Raw genomic sequence first — 9,442 nt, 5'->3', positions numbered from 1 at the left:
AAGCGTGTTCTTGATAGGAAGCAAACTAGTGGCTTGGAAACACCAACCAGTTTAATAGACCTCACTGTCTTCCTTGAGCCATTTAATCTTTGCAAAATTGCACTTCCATTACCTGTGAGCACTGCAGCACATGAGTGCACTTTTTATGTGCTAAAGTTAATCAAGATTGTCTGAAGTAAAATACAATGGCTGACAAAAGATTGGCAAAAAACATCATAAGAACCTGGCATTTTAACAGTGGTGTGTAGACTTTTTCTATCCACTGTAGCCTGCTATAGTCTATTTCTTTACAAAAATACAGCAACAGGTGAATAAAGCTGTACTGAAAAGAATGTAGCTTAATGAGGAGTTTAGATGGTGATATGATTTTGATGTTTCTCTCCATGATAATTCTGGGTTGTTAATCTCCCATGCTTTTTTACATGAATGTTTCACATGGTTTACAAGCCAAACATTGCTGGTTGTCCTGTATGCCACAATTACAAAATTTTTACTGTGTATAAAATGTGTATATGTACAGCTATATTAAAAATAATTGAAGGCCCATGTGTGATGTTTGTAAACTTGAGTAGGCTTGTTTCCAGTAAATGTTTTGTTCTTTGCGGTCAGTGCACTTAAATATAATTATAGTGTATATTTGTCTTTTAAAATTTTTTATGGAACTCAAAATGTTAACTGTGTTGGTATTAGTCTATGCGCATAAGATAGTAACATACACTGTGAAATAAGAAACCAGTTTATCAGTATATGATTCCTTAACTGTCATATTTTTGTCAAGTCTTGTACAGTACTACAAAAGCATGATGAATTCCTGAAATTCAGTGGCTTTTGGTTTTGATGTTGCACCCCAGGATTTCTAGTGGCCCCATCTGGCCACCCCTATGAAAATTTTCTGGTGACGCGACTAAGGTTGGGGGCACAAACATCACACGAACAGACACCACAGAGAAAGGACAGCATCTGCAAGAGAACGGGGTGGGGGATGGGGACAACAAGAAACCACAGGAAACAACAGAGAAAATACATCAGTTACAGAAAGCAAAGATAGGGCTTAGAGGGGAAAAAAAGAGGGGGGGGGGGGGGGACAACAAGAGACAATCAGCTGAACACTTTATGTAAATATATAACTTATTATTTATGCTTAAAAACATAAAAAATAAGGCAACTAGCAGTTGACAACCATGGACAGCAGCACCCCTGAAGAAGAGGGCCCCTGAGAGGAGATGAGACAACCTACCCCAGGCCCCAGGACCCCAGATCCAGAGCACGCCCCCATGCCCAACCCAAGGCAGTCATCGTTTGGTTGGGTTTCTGGAAATACTTACTTTAGTTGTTTATGTTTTGTTTCCTGTATGTTGCAACACCCTCACACACACATCCCTACATCCATCATCCTGTCCTGACAGTACTGAAAGCCTCTGATGTTCATACCCCATACCTGAACAACTTTAATTTGTCACAATTCTTAATTTGGTTTATTCTGGTTTTGAAAGACATATTTTGTTAAATGTTTTCCTAGGTGTTTCTCAGTTTTGTTGTGGCCACTTCAGCCAGGTCAAAACAGGTTCTCCCAGTAACACCAGCCCACACTACAGTTTCAAAGTGAGCCTATCGTGTGAAGATACTGGATGTTCACAGTTACAGACAATGTTAGACACCAAAATACAGGATCACATCGGATTGATGTATTATTACTAAAACCACAAAACATGAGTCTTCTTCAAATTACTTGACTGTCTTAAAAGGATTATGATTCTGCAGATTGTTGATATTTTAACTCAACTGCCAAACAAACACTCCTCTCTCTGTAGTGCTCCGTCAGAAGCTCTGCCCCCAAATTCATGGACGCATGTTTTTTGCAGTACTGTAGAAATTGTGTTAACAAGCCAACATTTAAATATGTACTAAAGCAAAATACTTTTGTAAGCCAAAGCCTAAGCCTTCATTCAAAATATTCAACTGAACAACAAAAATGCATGTTCAGTTATACAAATTGGGTCCAAGGTGGGCCCTTTTAAACCATGGGCCCTGGGAGGCTACAACCTCTAAACCCCCTTTCCGCACCCCCACTGCTTGCTACACTAAAGCAACTTCGATTAAGTTAAGTAGGAAATTTATGATGTAATAACTAATAATCAAATTATGTAACAATACAGCAGAATAAAAATGCTTTGTATTATATGAATTGTAGATGACAAAAGACAATGCTGTGTGTTTTGTAGAAACAAAGGAGGAGACGCACACAGCACAGGTCAGGTTTGACCAGATCTGCAAACATGCCCATCAATGCATTTCTAAGAATATAATGATTGTCTGGTTTAGCTTTTACTTCCTGATTCCAGCAGCATAGTTGTCATTGTTCTACAAGAGCCTGTTTTTCTTCACTGAATCTGAACTACACCCTTTTCTAAGGACTTCAGTACTTAATACAAGCTGAGAACACACACACAGCAGACAGTAAATGAAAGTCAGGGGTGTCTGACGTCTTGTATTTTTAAGCAGAAGGAGGTTAAAAAGACACTGGTAAGTAGAATCATTAACCTTACATTATTCTGCAGGGAAAGTCACATTCTGCCTGTCTGCACGGTTAGTTTAGCTCTCTGTGAGGTTTGGTTATTTGATTAGTTTAGTATGTTTTATAGTCTGTTGGGTTTTGGGTTTCAGTCCTGTCTGTCCATTGTCTTGTATCCAGTCTTCTGGGTGTGTATTTGCATTTTGATTTGGTATTATTTTGGTATATTTCGGTGCTTGCCTTAGTTCTTGTTTAGTTCTGTTCCTGTCTGATGTTTGTTATTAGTTTCCGTACCATCGTGCTTGGGTTCTGTCTGTCTGCTAGGTGTCAATTTATGTTCTCTGCCCGTTTCATTATTTAATCTGATTTTGATCATTCTGCTTTAGTCTGTTCTGGCCTAATTATTAACCTTTTTATTCGGTTGCCTGTTTGTCCTGTTCTAGTTGGCCTCTGTGTATTTGTTGTTTGATTTTTGGCCTTTTTGCAACCTGGGCCCTGTTTCAGAAAGCAGGTTTAACACACTCTGAGCTTAACCCTGAGCTCTGAGTTGACTGAACTTTTCTGTTCCAGAAAAAAACGAGCTCCCAGACTACAATTCACCATGGCAACGGGTAAATAAAGGCAGAGCCTCTATTTTAATCGGGTGGAGCTAGAAATCTGAATTTGTGCCAACGCGGCTATTTATGATAGGCTATTTATGTTAAAATGCAGGAGTTGAGGAACGATCAATATGTTAACAATATTGGGTAGGCTACATTTTATACAGCATTGCTCATTAATTATGAACCACACTGGGATTTCCTTAATGAATGATAAAGCACTGGAATTCTCCTATAGCCCATTTCCTTCATTTTAAATAAGCTACAGGTCTATTTATTCAGCTGTAACCTGACCTACTCATGGACCTGTGATTGTAAAGTTCCAGTCCGACTTAGTAGGTTAGTCTATTAATAATTTGTTTACAGTGGAAAATGTGTCTAGGTTCAAACTGACTGCAAAGCTTTAGATGTTTATTTTACATTAATAAAATCTTGCTCATTTCGTATTTTATGAAATGCTGTATGCAACTAGTAATGAAAAACTCACTTTTAAACTACATTTATTTGTTTCAGGTGCACCACAGTCATCCTCATTCGTAGGTGATAATTACGAATGTTCCAATCTGTGCGACTACAATATGAAAGGTTACTGTACACTGATCAGTTTTGTACAGATTAGTTTAAACAGTGATTACTGTAGCGCACGATAAGTGCTTAGTGCAACTGTTGCCAACCTGACAGCTGCCTTAATGTCCACAGAATCACTGTGTTATAAAGGACAGTGTAGCTTATAGATTTTATTTTGTGCTGAGGATAAATTTACGATGTCCAAAGATAACTCTCTGTCCATACATCGATGACAGATTGATCCATCCGTAATCCTTCAACTGCTTATCCTGCATACAGGGTTGCGGGGGGCCGGAGCCAATCCCAGCTGACATCGGGCAAAAGGCGGGGTACACCCTGGACAGGTCACCAGTCCATCGCAGAACATGTTCAAAATCATGTTTGGGTAAAAAAACTAATAGCCTATCTAACCATGTTTCTAAAGACGTAATTGAGTTCCAATTACAATTAAGTAATTGCTTTGATATCGACAGTATGAATGAGGAAATGTCAGACAGCCGCTTCAGGCTCCGCAGTAAACCTCCTCCCTGGGAGGTTAGGTTCACAGCGCAAGTTGCTAGAGAAATCTGCTCTAGCTCTCTGAAACCGAAAACCCAGAGTTTCCCTTATCTCGGGCCCTCAAACCCGCTTTCCAACACAGGGCCCAGAAGCCCTCTGCCTGCCTGTCTCGTTAGTTCGGATCCCTCTCATCTGTGTTGCTCCCGCCTGCTCGTTAGTACCTGGTGTTAAATGTTTCCTATTTCTGTTTAGTCTCTGTCTGGTCATTGTTGTGGGATGAGTGTTCTGCCTGTTGCTGTTCTGTCGTTTTGGTTTTTGGAATTTGCCAGTCCCTGCAATCTGTAAGCCTTGTTCTGCCTTTTGTGTTGGATTAAAATTCCTGAACTTGATCAACTGTCCAGTATCTTTCATTTGGGCTCTCTCCTGCTTTGCGCTTCATCAAAACCCTGACATATTGTTAATCTATACTGACACATATACACACATAACCTCGAGGTGAGTTGATTTACAGATTTTATTAAGAATTTATCAACATGTTTGTTTTCAAATGTGTTTTTTCAGCGGTCTAACTCATGGATTATGGGCTGATCATCTTTGTGCTCACAGGTTGGTGCCTGTTATTTGATTTTTCTGCTGTTTGTGTGAGCATAATTACATGCACTGATGAGGTCTGGAGGGTTGCTAGTGTTTGGAAAAGACGTCTTGTCACTGTGTGCCGCAGCTCAGTGTGTTTTTCCACCTGTGTTTTTGAGAGCGTGTCTGACTAGTTGCTAGGAAGCTGGACCACAAACGAGCTGTTTTCAGGCAGTTCAGAGCAGAGTTTTCTGTGGAAGATAGGAACTAACTTTGGGCTTTTTCACTTTGTGAACCTATTACATGCACAAAAAAGGTATATAACTCGAAAAGGAGAGGGGAAAAGCCAAAAAGCATAAAATGACCTCTTTAAGCCACAAAACATTAAATTTGGCTTGGCTTTTTGGTTCAGTTTCAGTGGAGTTTAAATTGTTTCCATGCTTTGTAGTCATGATACATTGTATGCTGCAAGCATTGAAAAATCTCACCAATGAGGAAAATATATTGTAAAACTCCACAGTACAGCTGAACCCATCTGATGTATAGTGCCTCTTCATGTTCACAATAAAAGAGTCTTCATGCTATATTAAACAAATAATTAAACTTAAAAAACTAACTTAAAAAAAACACATTCTTAATATTCTTTGTTTCAGGAGCACTGGTCAATGTTACCTCTGCCCAAACTCGTCAGTACTACTTTGAGAGTACACCACTGAACTGGACTGAAGCTCAGAGCTTTTGCAGACAGGTCTACACTGACCTGGCCACCATAGAAAACACAACTGATGTCAGTGCTGTACTCAGGACCACACCAAGCTACACAGGCAAGTTCTCAATATTGGATTCATGTACAGTATGTAACATAAGGGGTATGTGTCTGTGTGTGTACTGATGTATAATTCTATACATACACAACAGCCAAGGCAAAAAATGAGTTTTTGATAAGGTTACTAAATATTAGATAAAATAATAAAATATATGTGGAATGTGAAAGAGCAACAATGAAAAATAGAGGAGACACATAATTTAAGCGATGTTCTGTGAAGTTATTCACAATTTAGTTCAATTCAACAACTGTTTTTAATTACAGCTGTTGTATAATGAACATCTGTTTGAACAGGCAAGGCTTGGATAGGCCTCTATGATGACAACTGGAGATGGTCTCTGAGTAACAGCAGCTTCTATGGTAAAGGAGAGACAGAGTTTAGAAACTGGGCTCCTGGATATCCCTACAATCCTTATGGACAACAGAACTGTGTGGTGCTTCGCAGTCAGTACTATTACACTGGGATGTGGCAATCCTACTATTGCACCTACCAATTACGCTTTGTGTGCTACAATGGTGAGTTCCTTATTTAAAAACATCTCACCTCTTGTATCAAGGTGACATGAGCAATATTTTATCCACTGAATCAAGCTCTTCAAATATTTGGATCTAATTTCTTTCATTTATATTTACTCATTTGGCAGATGCTTTTCTCTAAAGTTACTTACATTCGAATGTATGTCTAACTGACCTCAACTGCAATGAAAAGTTGTGTGTTGTTTGTGTAGACCCTGCAAGGATACATCTAGGCAAGAACGTGTTTCTCCTTACTGGATGGTCGGGCTTTATTTTCAAAGAATAGGTCCATCCCTACTTTCCTGTAAACATATAGTAACCATAAGGGTCTTTTATTTTGTAAAATCAGTCTCACCTTATCTTTCCTGTTAAGATGCAGTAACTGTCTGGGGCTTTAATTTGGAAGAAATTAGATCCTTACATCCCTGTTTAGAAGGAGAGGATGGTGCAGTGGAGAAGACATATGCCTTTGGTGTGGGAGACCTGGGTTTAATTCCCATTGCAACACATTTGCCAATGTGTCCCTGAGAAAGACACTTAACCCCTTGTTGCAACCTCTGACACATATAGCAAATGTGAGTCACTTTGGATGAAAGCATCAGCTTCATGACTGACTTTTTATTTATAAGATAGCCTACAGTTACTGCCTGCAGACTGTTTGAAGCTTTATTTTGGAAGGAATTAGGTCCATACTGAGTTTGAATTGGTACTTGAAACTGTTTCTCTTCTGAAATGGTTTCAGGAGCAGTAGAAATGAAGTTGAAGGGGAGACAGACACACAGACGGAGATACAGGCAGTCAGACAGAGACAAATGGACATAGAGAGACAGGAACAGAGAGGGAGACAGACAGACCGACAGACAAATAGACAGACAGTAGCTGTAGTAGTAGCAGTACTGTCAATAAAAATCCCACCAAAGAAGATAAAACCAGTTTGTGTGTTTGTATTTGTGTATATTCATGTATTAGAAAGCACCTTAACCTCCTGCAGAGATTCTATCAGACCTGGGCCCTGACAATAAATACAGCAAAGACTAAAATAAGGATTTTCAAACAATCCAGAAATCAGGTTAACACACAATTTCTATTTAGACACCACTAAATTACAAAATACAAAACTACTTATCTTGACTTCAGTATTACATACACAGGAAACCTCAACATTGCTGTGAAACATCTATAAAGCAAGGATTCAAATCTATGTTCGAATTAAGGTCTTGCTAAAAATTTGTACTAAAACCATTCTTAAGGTGAAACTCGAAAAATTAGCATATCGTGCAGAAGTTCATTTATTTCAGTAATTCAACTTAAAAGGTGAAACTAATATATTATATAGACTCATTACATGCAAAGTGAGATATTTCAAGCCTTTGATATAATTTCGATGATTATTGCATACAGCTTATGAAAACCCCAAATTCAAAATCTCAGAAAATTAGAATATTACATGAAATCAATAAAAAAAGAATTTTAAATACAGAAATGCCCTCTGAAAAGTATAATCATGCATATGTACTCAGTACTTGGTTTGGGCCCCTTTTGTATGAATTACTGCCTCAATGCGGCGTGACATGGATGCTATCAGCCTGTGGCACTGCTGAGGTGTTATGGAAGACCAGGATGCTTCAATAGAGGCCTTCAGCTCATCTGCATTGTTCGGTCTCATGTCTTTCATCTTTCTCTTGGCAATGCCAAGGTCAGGCGAGTTTGCTGGTCAATCAAGCACAGTAATCCCATGGTCATTGAACCAGGTTTTGGTACTTTTGGTTGTGTGGGCAGGTGCCAAGTCCTGCTGAAAAAATGAAGTCAGCATCTCCATAAAGCTCATCTGCTGAAGGAAGCATAAAGTGCTCTAAAATGTCCTGGTAGACGGCTGCGCTGACTCTAGACTTAATAAAGCACAGAGGACCAACACCAGCAGATGACATGGCTCCCCAACACAGACTGTGGAAACTTCACACTGGACTTCAAGCATCTTGGATTGTGCTCCTCTCCATTCTTCCTCCAAACTCTGGGACCTTGGTTTGCAAATGAGATGCAAAATTTGCTCTCATCAGAAAAGAGGACTTTGGACCCCTGAGAAACAGACCCGTTCTTTTTTTCTTTAGCCCAGGTAAGACGCTTCTGACGTTGTTTGTTGTTCAGGAGCGGCTTGACAAGAGGAATATTACATTTGAAGCCCATGTCCAGGACCCGTCTGTGTGTGGTGGCTCTTGATGCTCCAGCCTCAGTCCACTCCTTGTGAAGCTCCCCCACACATTTGAATGGCCTTTACCTGACAATCCTCTCCAGGTTACGGTCATCCCTGCTGCTTGTGCAGCTTTTTCTTCCACACTTTTCCCTTCCACTTAACTTTCTATTAATGTGCCTTGATACAGCACTTTGAGAACATCCAACTTCTTTTGCAATTACCTTTTTGAGGCTTTGGGGTTTTCATAAGCTGTAAGCCATAATCATCGAAATTATATCAAATAAAGGCTTGAAATATCTCACTTTGCATGTAATGAGTCTATAATATATTAGTTTCACCTTGTAGTTGAATTACAGAAATAAATGAACTTTTGATATGCTAATTTTTCGCGTTTCACCTGAATATGGTAGCAAAATTTGGGGACCAAAACCAAGCGGGAAGCTTCCGGTCAGAGAACAGAAGCGAACGCGAAGTCCCTTAAACCTGCATTCTATCAAATGGCCAGCAGGGGGCTACTCTTCTGGTTTCAAAAAGAAGCCTGGTTCCATTAGAAATAATGGTAAAATTACTCTATTTCTCACATGATTTATTACCTCAGTAAACACTTTACTAATGGGTTTATGGTCTCAATCACTAGTTTCAAGCAGAGGATGCATTAGGGTGGGATTATCTGTGATTGACAAGTCATTACCATGGCGACCTGTCAATCAGGCTAGAGTGACTCGTACCCACGACACAGGGAGGAGGGAAGGGAGGAGGTTGAGAACAAGAATCTCTGGCCTGTCCCCCCACAAAGACAGGATGCAGGGGCAGAATAATTAGTTGTTTGATGTGTTGTACTGTTCAGCGCAATAAGAAATAAAAAAGGTGCAATTTAACCAGCGCTGTTGAAAAAGCTTATTAGGAGTTGGCTGTTAATTTTCTCTAGTGAGTACATTTAGTTTAAAGCCTGTTGTTTGCTAGACAAAATTGTCAGCCCTGTTAAAATGACAGTTAATGTGAATTTCACAGCCGTTAGCTACAGCATCTCGTCCATTGGGTTGCAGGCGAAGCAGGATGAGTCAACGTCTCAATGGGCCCATACGGTACCACAAAGCACAGACCCACCACCCCAGAGCCAACATAATAAGCCACCCAGTCCGTCGCAGCCCGCGGCATCC

General features: G+C 39.8%; 1 protein-coding gene across 1 annotated transcript in view; it reads left to right on the top strand.

Moving 5' to 3' along the window:
- The window catches only part of LOC119912223, a 359,916-nt gene that overhangs the window by 165,976 nt on the left and 184,498 nt on the right, over positions 1–9,442 (top strand). The gene's annotated exons all lie outside the window — the stretch shown is intronic.

Source organism: Micropterus salmoides, unplaced genomic scaffold, assembly GCF_014851395.1.
Source record: "Micropterus salmoides isolate LMB-PRFRI ecotype aquatic unplaced genomic scaffold, ASM1485139v1 Ms_hic_scaffold_2, whole genome shotgun sequence".
Classification (NCBI taxonomy): Eukaryota; Metazoa; Chordata; class Actinopteri; order Centrarchiformes; family Centrarchidae; genus Micropterus; species Micropterus salmoides.
The sequence above is the reverse complement of the archived record's forward strand: the minus strand, read 5'-3'. Positions and strand labels throughout refer to the sequence as shown.